The sequence below is a fragment of the Dermochelys coriacea genome, chromosome 12 (assembly GCF_009764565.3).
Source record: "Dermochelys coriacea isolate rDerCor1 chromosome 12, rDerCor1.pri.v4, whole genome shotgun sequence".
Lineage (NCBI taxonomy): Eukaryota > Metazoa > Chordata > Testudines > Dermochelyidae > Dermochelys > Dermochelys coriacea.
Window position 1 is genome coordinate 36,985,870 of NC_050079.1, and position 9,332 is coordinate 36,995,201.

At 40.1% G+C, this 9,332-nt stretch overlaps 1 non-coding gene across 1 annotated transcript; it reads right to left on the reverse strand.

Annotated features, from left to right (window-relative positions):
* Nucleotides 1–627: 627 nt before the first annotated feature.
* TRNAR-UCU lies at nt 628–720 on the reverse strand. Its single transcript has 2 exons — nt 684–720; nt 628–663 (listed from the first exon to the last, which is right to left on the reverse strand). It is a non-coding gene; the product is annotated as a tRNA-Arg (tRNA).
* Nucleotides 721–9,332: the final 8,612 nt, after the last annotated feature.

A 9,332-nucleotide genomic window follows, 5' to 3' on the forward strand; every position in this document is an offset into this window, starting at 1 on the left:
TGGCGACTAAACTGAATCGTAAGTTTATGTTAATCACAAACTTTATTTGTTATTCCTCTTACAGCCATCTGTTTGACGAGTGCCTCTACAGAGAACATTTGCTACATGCAGGGTGTATTTTGTCCCAATTCCTTTAGAATATAATCTAATACTTATATTACAACAGAACATGCATGCTCTAGAAAGTTACCCCCTCTCCCCCCATACCCAGTACAGAACCTATCCAGAAGAAAATTATGAGCCACACCTTCAGCTGGCATAGCGTGATATGCCAATTTAACTTCAAAGAAGCCTCACTGATTGTCACTAGTTGAAGATTTGGCCTTCTATCTGGAAAAAAGGCTGTAATTCTGCAAGTCACTCACTGAGGTCCTTCAAAAGCTTTTGAAAACCAATGGTTGACTTCCATGGGTGGTAGCATTTCCACACCTCACATGGCTGAGCACCATAAGGCCCTGAGGCAATTTGTGGAGTAAGGTATTATTCTGTATGAGTTAAAGCATCACAGTCTGGCCCACAGAAAACGCTTGCTGCTAAGAATGCTGACAAACCGATTAATCAACCAGCTTTTCCGTCCTGTTATCTTCAACAGCCAAGTTTGCATATTACCTTGGATGGTGCAAAATATGACTCTGGTGGGACTCGAACCCACAACCTTTGAATAACTTCATCTATGATCACCCTAGAAGTCCAATGCACTATCCATTGTGCCACAGAGCCTGCTTATAGCAGGCTCATATATTGCAATCACCTAGGTACAGTGTATTGAAAACTCCATTCTAATACATGACTCTAATGTGGGCACTAAAACACAAACAATTTCAGTTACGCAGCTGTAGCTGTCAACAGGCACCAGGCCTCTCTAAGGAGAGCTGGGGCTGAGACACCTTATGCTGGCACTCCCAGATTGGTTTGCTAGTTTTTAACAAGAAGCAAAATGTCATTTTTCTGTTGCTGCTACAGCACTGATAGCCCTCTCCGAGCACAGATTACATTCCAGCCTCATCATCATTTCATCTGTTTGCATATTTATTGGCAAGCGTGACCAGCAAGTCACATTTAAACTGGAATGTTTTTTTCCTTTTCCCTGTTTAAAAAAAAAAAAGAGTGTGAAATGATTAGAGCACAGTTCAGGCAGGCGCCAAACCCCAGTAAATCTGGCAAATACTTATTTAAAATTGTGTAGGTTGGTTTACCAAAAAATAATAAAAGGATCCAATTTAGTGCTGGAAAAGGAACAGAAGTTAGTTTTGAATATGCCTGAAAGGCTCTTTTTACTAATTCCAGACTCCAGGTCTGGGGGGATCTGGATATTTTCACTATCATGTTATCACTCCACAAAATGTCAGCAAATTCTTGTACAAACATGATTTTTTGAAAAGCCACGTTTTATCACTTCTTTTACATAATTGTGAAAGATAGCAGATCTAATCTGAATTGGGTTTAAAGGAGGTAAAGGGATGACAAAGTGCAGCTAGCACTCTGGAGGGGAGACCATATATTCTTTTTTAATAGATCATTTTTGTATTCAGTTCCATTCAGTTTTGATCAAGTGATTTGTTTATGATTAAACACATACACACACACATATATATTAAGGCACTAGAAATTGTTATTAAAACACCCCCATGATATAAGTGAATTTGCCGTACAGTATAGCATGCAATATTCTGCATGTGTGTAAATAATCTAGCTAAGTATGTTGCAATATCAGATCTTGCCCAGAATGTAATTAGGTTTAGGTTAAATATCAGGACTTTATGGGACAGAGTATGTGTGATACATTCATGCCAACCCTCTGCAAGCAATTACTGAAGTTGCCAGGACTAAATAAATTACTACATGTGCTGGTGGTCAATTCTAGTCATTTGTCCATGCAGTCATTTTATTTATTTCTTTGAATTTACAAAGCATAGGTGAAGGTGCCCATCCCATACATTAATACACAAAATAATGCCATAATCCCAGAGCTGGATGAAATTGTTTGACCGAACATTTATTCGCCAAATGTCGCTTCGATTGACCCAAAACTATTTGTGAATTTGCCATGAATTTGCTGAATATGCTCAAAAAAAAATCTGTGCTGCTATGTTCATAAGATGGCCAGACAAAGGAAAGTGATGGTGGGACCCACCTTCAAGCTTTTATCCGAGTGGTTAGAGCATTCATCTGGGTTCAGATCCACTCTGGAGCAGGGATTTGAACTCCAATTCCTCTCCCACTTCCACACGAGTGATCAACCACTAGAATACTGGCATAGTGATGCTTTCAGTCTCTCCTGCTACAACTGTTCCACTTTATATAAATAACTAAATATTCATGGGGGGCAAGGGCTTGAAAACTTGGGTTTCTTACATCCCAGCTGAGTGCCTGAACCATCAGACTAGAGAGAGTTCACCTCACTCTGTCTCTGCCCCAAAGACCATTCAAGTATTTTATGCAAAATGGAACAGCTTCAACAGGAGAGACACAGAGCCCCATTTGGCCCAAAATGGACTTTTTCCATTTGTTAAAACTTTTCAGATTCAATTTGACCCAAACTATTCCCCCCTCCCCATTTTTCAGAACTGCCAGTGAACTAAAAGAATCCATTTCTCTCTCAGCTCTCCATAATATACCACTCCATCTTAAATAGACTCAGTACCCTAACACATTGTGAGCACTGGGTATGAGCCACAGTCCAGGGGTGGGACTTGAACCTGCCAGTTCACCCAATGCACCAGTGGTACTAAATGAACCATGCCAACAAATTGCTTGCAAATATTTCACCAAATCCAAGCAACCCAGTAACTCCACATCTGCCCTGAACACTTACCACTAGTGCCAGTACATTATGGTGAACTAGCTAGGATCTATGTTATACAGCTTTCTACTAGCTGCAGCTTCTCCTTCAGTCCAAGTAGCAGAGGTGGTGCTGTTATACAGAAAGGTCCAAGGTCTAGCTAAGGTCTGCTGTCACTCTGAAGCCTGGATGAGCATGGGTGTGTTACATGATTTCTGCATTAACCCTAACCCTAACTCTCTCTGTCTGACAGGATTCTGGCCACATCATCATTGTCCAGCAACCATTTGGTGACAATACCCCACAAAATCCTCCATGCCTGTGACTGGCCCATTCACAAACGCTCAGCTGGAGGGTATTTTGAGATTTGTACCAACGCCATTTACTGCAAATTAAAAAGAGAAATGCACGTGTTATTAAGGGAGCTCAACCCTTTAAAGGGGACAGCCCTGGTTCCATCCTGGAGATCCTACCGTAGACCACAGATATGGTAATGAGAAATAAGTATCTTGCTATGTTCATCTTCTCTTCCACACCTTTCACTGGGTTTGCTTTGGACTTCTCCCTTCGTTTGCAGTTCTTTTCCTCCCCCTCCCCGCTTTTATTAAGAAGGGTTAAGTGTTTAATTGAGTTTTTCTGAGGGCTTTCCAAAACAATATTCATGTTTTTTTTTCATTTCTTCCCTTTTTTGTGCTTTGCTATTTATAAGAATGATTTGTTTCTTATTTTGTTGGGTCCCCTCCCCCCTTTTCTTTCTGGGTTGTTTTATTCAGTCCAATAGGATATATGGTAGGATAAATTAATTTATGAGTAGTTTTATTGTAGCCCTTTGGAGCCCTCAGAATTACAATATTTAATTCATAAAAGACAAGACAAAACAGTGCCATATATCATCAACACTTATTTATGCTTTTTGTTTAAAGTAAGTCCTCAAAGAAGATCAAAAGACATTTGAGATGATTTTCAGAACACAAGGGGTGAAATCCTGGCTCCAATGAAGACAACAGGATTTCAAAATGGGGCCAGGATTTCATCCATGAGCTTTACATGATACCTTATGCCTATTTTTGAGGCTGACATTTGACAGCTGACAGAAATGTGGCCTTCATCACCAAGATACTGTTCACTTCTAGTAGGAACCCATTTTAGGACCAGATTCAATAATAAAAAGAGACATCTGGCCTTTGCAGGAATGAAGTCTAAACAAACTCGTGGAAACATGATTTTCACTGCATTCACAGTGTAGAAATGCATGGGGATTCCCTGAATTCAGTTTATGAGTATTTTTGTTAACAGCAGTCCTTGGTTTTGTCTGCCATAAAAATGTATTTTTCTGATGCACTTCCACTGAGGTTCAGCACTTGGTAACCACACAGAGAAATCAAGTAATGCAACATTTCCAAGTTGCCATCAAGCAAAATTAACCTTCCTTTTAAATTTTACAACTACGTACAGCACACAAGCACATTAACATCATGATGACCTTTAAAGAGAGAACCTGCTTCATGCTGTCACACTCAAGAGATGGCAATCCCAGCAGACAATAGCAAGTTTCAAGTAGCTAATCTAACTTAATCTTTCAAAAATGTCTCCAAATTACACAAGCAGGAAAAAAAAAAGTCTAGAGTGAGGAAACCCCCCTTCAATGCAAACACACTCACAAAATGACAAAATTAGCTGGGGGGATTCTTCAGAACAACGCCTACATACCACAGGTAATAACCTTCAATACCTTACATCAAAAAGCCAAGTAAAACTCGCTAGGTAATGCATTTGGGATTAGGCTTAAACAAGCTCCAATCACTAACAATGCATCTGTTAGCAATCCAGAGATTTGGAACGACTAACCTAGGCATTGAGGGATAAAGTGCCTTCTATGTCTTGCGAAATGAATTAATGAAAGGAGGAAATGTCAAGAGGCACAAAAAGCGTTTAACCAAGGAGAATCACCTGTCAATTTCATCTTGATTACAACACACCTTCTGATGATCCGGGCGCAAAATCTTCTTCAGTCCCTTTTTGACCCACACTTTCACCAAAAAAAAAAACCCCCAACAACCCTGGACTGAATCCATTTTTTACTCAGTAGATGTGTCTGAGACTTTGACAGATGCTGTTTAGACAGCCTGATTCAGTGGGTGGTCATGCAAGGAGACCATAGCTGTAGAGTTTATGGAAGGCGCCCGACATAAATGAACTGTTGAAGACCAATTGGAAGCCTCAGTGAAATCACAACATGTAAAATACGGGTGGGTGGGGAGAGGTTCTCTTTTAAGAGGCAGAGAGAAAGGGATGTTTGGATGGAGTTTATGAAAATTACAATGAACAGGGCTTTACAAAAGCCTGTATTCATTAGGGGGAAAAAATCCTCCTCAATAAAGTAAACATTCATATACTGCATTTAAAAAAATTAACAGTTTTAAATCGTTTCCCTGCATCAAGTACAAGAAACAGATAAGTCTTTTCCCTGCTCCTGTCTAGTCTCATTAGGTAGAAAGCTAATATTTGAGAATTCATGCTCCAGTGAGGAACATTTGTGTGTGAAAAAAGCCACCCCCACTGATTGGTCAACCTCATATGGAATAAGACAAATACATGCTAGTTTTTAATGCATTTGGATTTATTTAGCGATGGGCACATGCTGAAAAGAAAGTCTCTGGATCCAGATTTCAATTGCGTCAGCATTTGGCAATCTGGATTTTCTGGTTCAGGCAATCTCTAGTTACATGTGGCTCTTTCATTTATAAATTTCGTATCGACTTCTGAACCCCCAAACTCTGGAAGTGAAGAGATTTGTGGGTTTGATTAAGGCTCATTGCTGGTTTTGTTTTGGGAAAGTTTCATTTGTTCAAAGAGAGTTCCATTTTCCTCTGAAAATAGAGCTCTGCCTACACTCGGATCCATTGTCATTGCTGGTAGCAATGGACTAATTACCAGTTCTCATCTTGAAAGAGTTTGGCTTGGCAAAAGATTTTTTTCCTCACCTCCAAAGCTACTCCCTGCATTTTCCAATTTCTCAATGACACCACAGGCCCTCCAACTGCCATTTTTTGTGCGCGTCTGATGGGGATACATATATCATCCCATTAATAACACTCACTAATGTGCAGGGAGAAAATTATCCAAAGCCATGAGATAACAGGGAAAATGATTGAGGGACAGAGATGAGTAGAAATGGACCCAAGATACCTGGGGCATTAAGATCCTTGTTTATGGTCTCATCTCTAGAGGAGGAAAAGGGGGAAAGATGAAGTGGCCAAGTGGGTGCTTAAAAATACTAAAAATAAAATTAAATAATGTTATTTTTCCACAGGGCTTGTTGCTTTGTTTTCTTGCAAGTTTTTGCATTTTTCCCCACCAATATCATTCACCAAACCGAACAGAGACCTTAATGCATTCAGAATGGCGGCAGAGAATTTTTCAAAAAAACGGAAACTTTTCTGAATGTTCCCATTTTGATGAAGCTTTCCTCAGGACTGGATTGGAATTTCTGGTCAAAACCAGAGAGATACCACCCATCCCAGAATAGCCAGTAGCCCAAAGGCTAAGGCACTCAATTGACACATGGGAGACTCAGATTCAAGTTCCTGCTCCAATTCACAATTATATAAAAGTGAAACAGTTCCAACAGAGGAGACAGAGATCCCCACCCCAGAAGAGCCCGATGGTTAGGACACTCACCAGGGAGGTGGGAGAAAGGCAGAGAAGGGACTTGAATCTGAATCTCTCACATGCTAGTCGAATGCCTTAACCTCTAAACTATTGGCTACTCCGGTAAGTTCTCTCTCTCTGGCCTTTCACAAAAAAATTCAAAAGGCCTCGGTATTGTCGCAGTGCTGAACAAGAAATTCTTTGCAGGATGGGAAAAAAACAGCTTACACCGAGTTCAAATCAGAGATGATATTGCCCAGTACCATCAATAGAGAGGAGGGGAAGGAGAAAGTTGGTGGCTGGAGACAAAATGGAAGTTTTAGGATTCCACTTCCTGTCAAAGGAAGAGATGACTGTAGAGGCATTTCCCTGCCTTATGGCACAAGGGAACGGTCACGTAGTTAACACTGATTTAAGCGCAAATGTTGGGATGGGTGACCGAATGCAGTGAGAAATGCTAAAGAAAAACAGGAATATACATCACTCAAATCCCTCCTAAAAACCACTTCGGCCGTGATGCCCACCAAAAGAGACGGTTCATTAGAATTATGAAAAAAATCCTAAATCATCCTCCAGGAGCCTAATTCAAAGCCTGCTGAAGTCAATGGAAAAACTTCCATTGAGCAGATCCCAGCCCCTTAGTGTCACAGTCTATCCCGTCTTTCACATGTCTGCTTCTTAGACAGCAAATATTGCCAGGCAGGGGCTCTCTCTCTCTCTCTCTCTCTCTCTCTGTGTGTTTGTGAATCATGCAGTACCAAGCACATAACTCTTAAATAAATAAAATAATAGAAGGGTGGGCAGCATGCAGAGGGTAACATCTGGTAATGCACCCACCTGCAGAGTGGTGTTTTGTACATTGCCTATGTAGGTTCAATGACTACTTCATGAAGGATAGCCACCAGACAATTTTAGTCATGGCCTTGCAATGTTATTTTCTATTCAAACAGAAAACTTTTTGATAAAAAGTCCAAGGACCTACACGGGGTGAGAATTCACTCTCAAATCACCAGGCATCAAAACCAAACTGTTTGAGGGCATGAAACAGGAGCTAAAGAATGGGCTATGAATAATGATTTACATGACAAATTTATCTCCAAAAGTTGAGTTTTTCCCTTCCTTTATTAATATTTTAAGTGTTATGATGAGAACTACAGGCATAAAAAAAAACATCCTTTTGCTTAATCTTGCAATTCATATGCCTCACTGCAGTGGTCTTTGCAAACCTCCCAAGGAATGCACTTATTTGTCAGGGTCATAAAATAAAATTATCCAGTAATTTAAATGGGCAGCCTCATACTAATAAGGAGCTGATCTAGTAATGGAAGATGAATTTCTCCCAGCAAGGCCAAATGAAAATAAGATTAGAACATTTAACAACTAAACCTCATTTTTACAGGAAAAAAAAAGACACTATTGAAACATATTTCATCTGGTAAAGGTCAGGATGCTTTAGTTAAATGTGTCACTAAATTTCAGAAGCTAGAGTATTAAATGATATTAACACATAGGAGGTATCTTCATGGTCATACATTACATACTCAAGCAGCAGTTGAAACACTATTGTGTAGTAATTTAATTATTCTTGCACTTGAAATATCTTTAGTCTCTAAAATCACTCCATTATTTTGGGGCCTGCTCCTGCTCCTATTAAAGTCAGTAGCAACAACCTCAAGTCCCTAGCTGCCTCATTTAAATTGCTTGCAAGAATACTGGGCATATCATCAGCGATTTTTCTTCTGCGTAGGTCCTGCCGCTAGTATGATAAGGACAGCACTCTCCTCTGCAGGCGACTCCACATTTAATTAGCTCCAGATGCAGGCTAATTAGTCAGTCTGCAGTGAGAGCATTGCTAGGTTGTCACTTGAGCCTGCCCTCAACGGTTAAGTAAAAGGGATGAGATTGAACATAAAAACCAGATGCTGCGTGTGTGCCGTGCTATGTGCGGTCCAGGAGAATTGGAGGGTTCCCCCATAATCGATGGGCTAAGCATAATAAATGTTGTGTTTAAAAGCCATAGGCATGGATGAATCTTTGCATGGTTCAAGTAAGACAGTAGCATATTCTGAATGAAAGGGGTCATGGCTTAAAACAATTGATTTTCTCTAATTCGGAGAAAGGAACAAAGTTTTATCAGCAGGACATGTATGGGATGTTACTTCGTAGTTTTTATGTAGACTGGATTTGCATTGTATTTTTTGCATTAGGAGATTTAGAGTCGTATCATTCCATTGAGCAAAAATTTCCATTGATTTCAATGGGAGCTTTATGCACCGGGACATGGCTAAGATTCAGCCCTTGAAGAATATGCAATCCATGGGATACAGTTATATTTTTACACAGATTGCACATTTTGCAAGTATTCCAGTACTAACCTTCTTGAAAAGCCTGCAACATGCTAATGCATGGGTTTTGATTTAGGATTTCTTTTCCAAAGAGAGCAACATAAGAAAATGGGTTATAGATTCTACCAAATGCAATCTGATGCACTAGTAAGTGTGCTATGGGTGTATTTTGTGAAAATAATGAACTCTTACTAATATGACGTTTTAATGTTGCAGAGTTTTTACAACTGAACCTGAGTGAGATTTTGTGTGTGTGTGGATTACGTGCTGTGCGTGTGAGTAAGGCTCTACAGCAACTACTGGGCCAAGCCCAGGATAAAATTACGCTTATCACTGCACACTGGCTTGCTGATCTGTACACATTCTCATTACTTATAACTGATGAAAGATTCACTAGGAAACTGCCGAACCAGCTAACAGGTGTTTTAACACCAACCTATTGTAACATGGCTGGGTGCCAATCTAAACCCTGCTAAAATAGGCCTGCAGAGGACTAGGGCTATTTCCCCAGGTGCTAACGACATGAGGGGATGTTCACAATATGTAACTAAAGG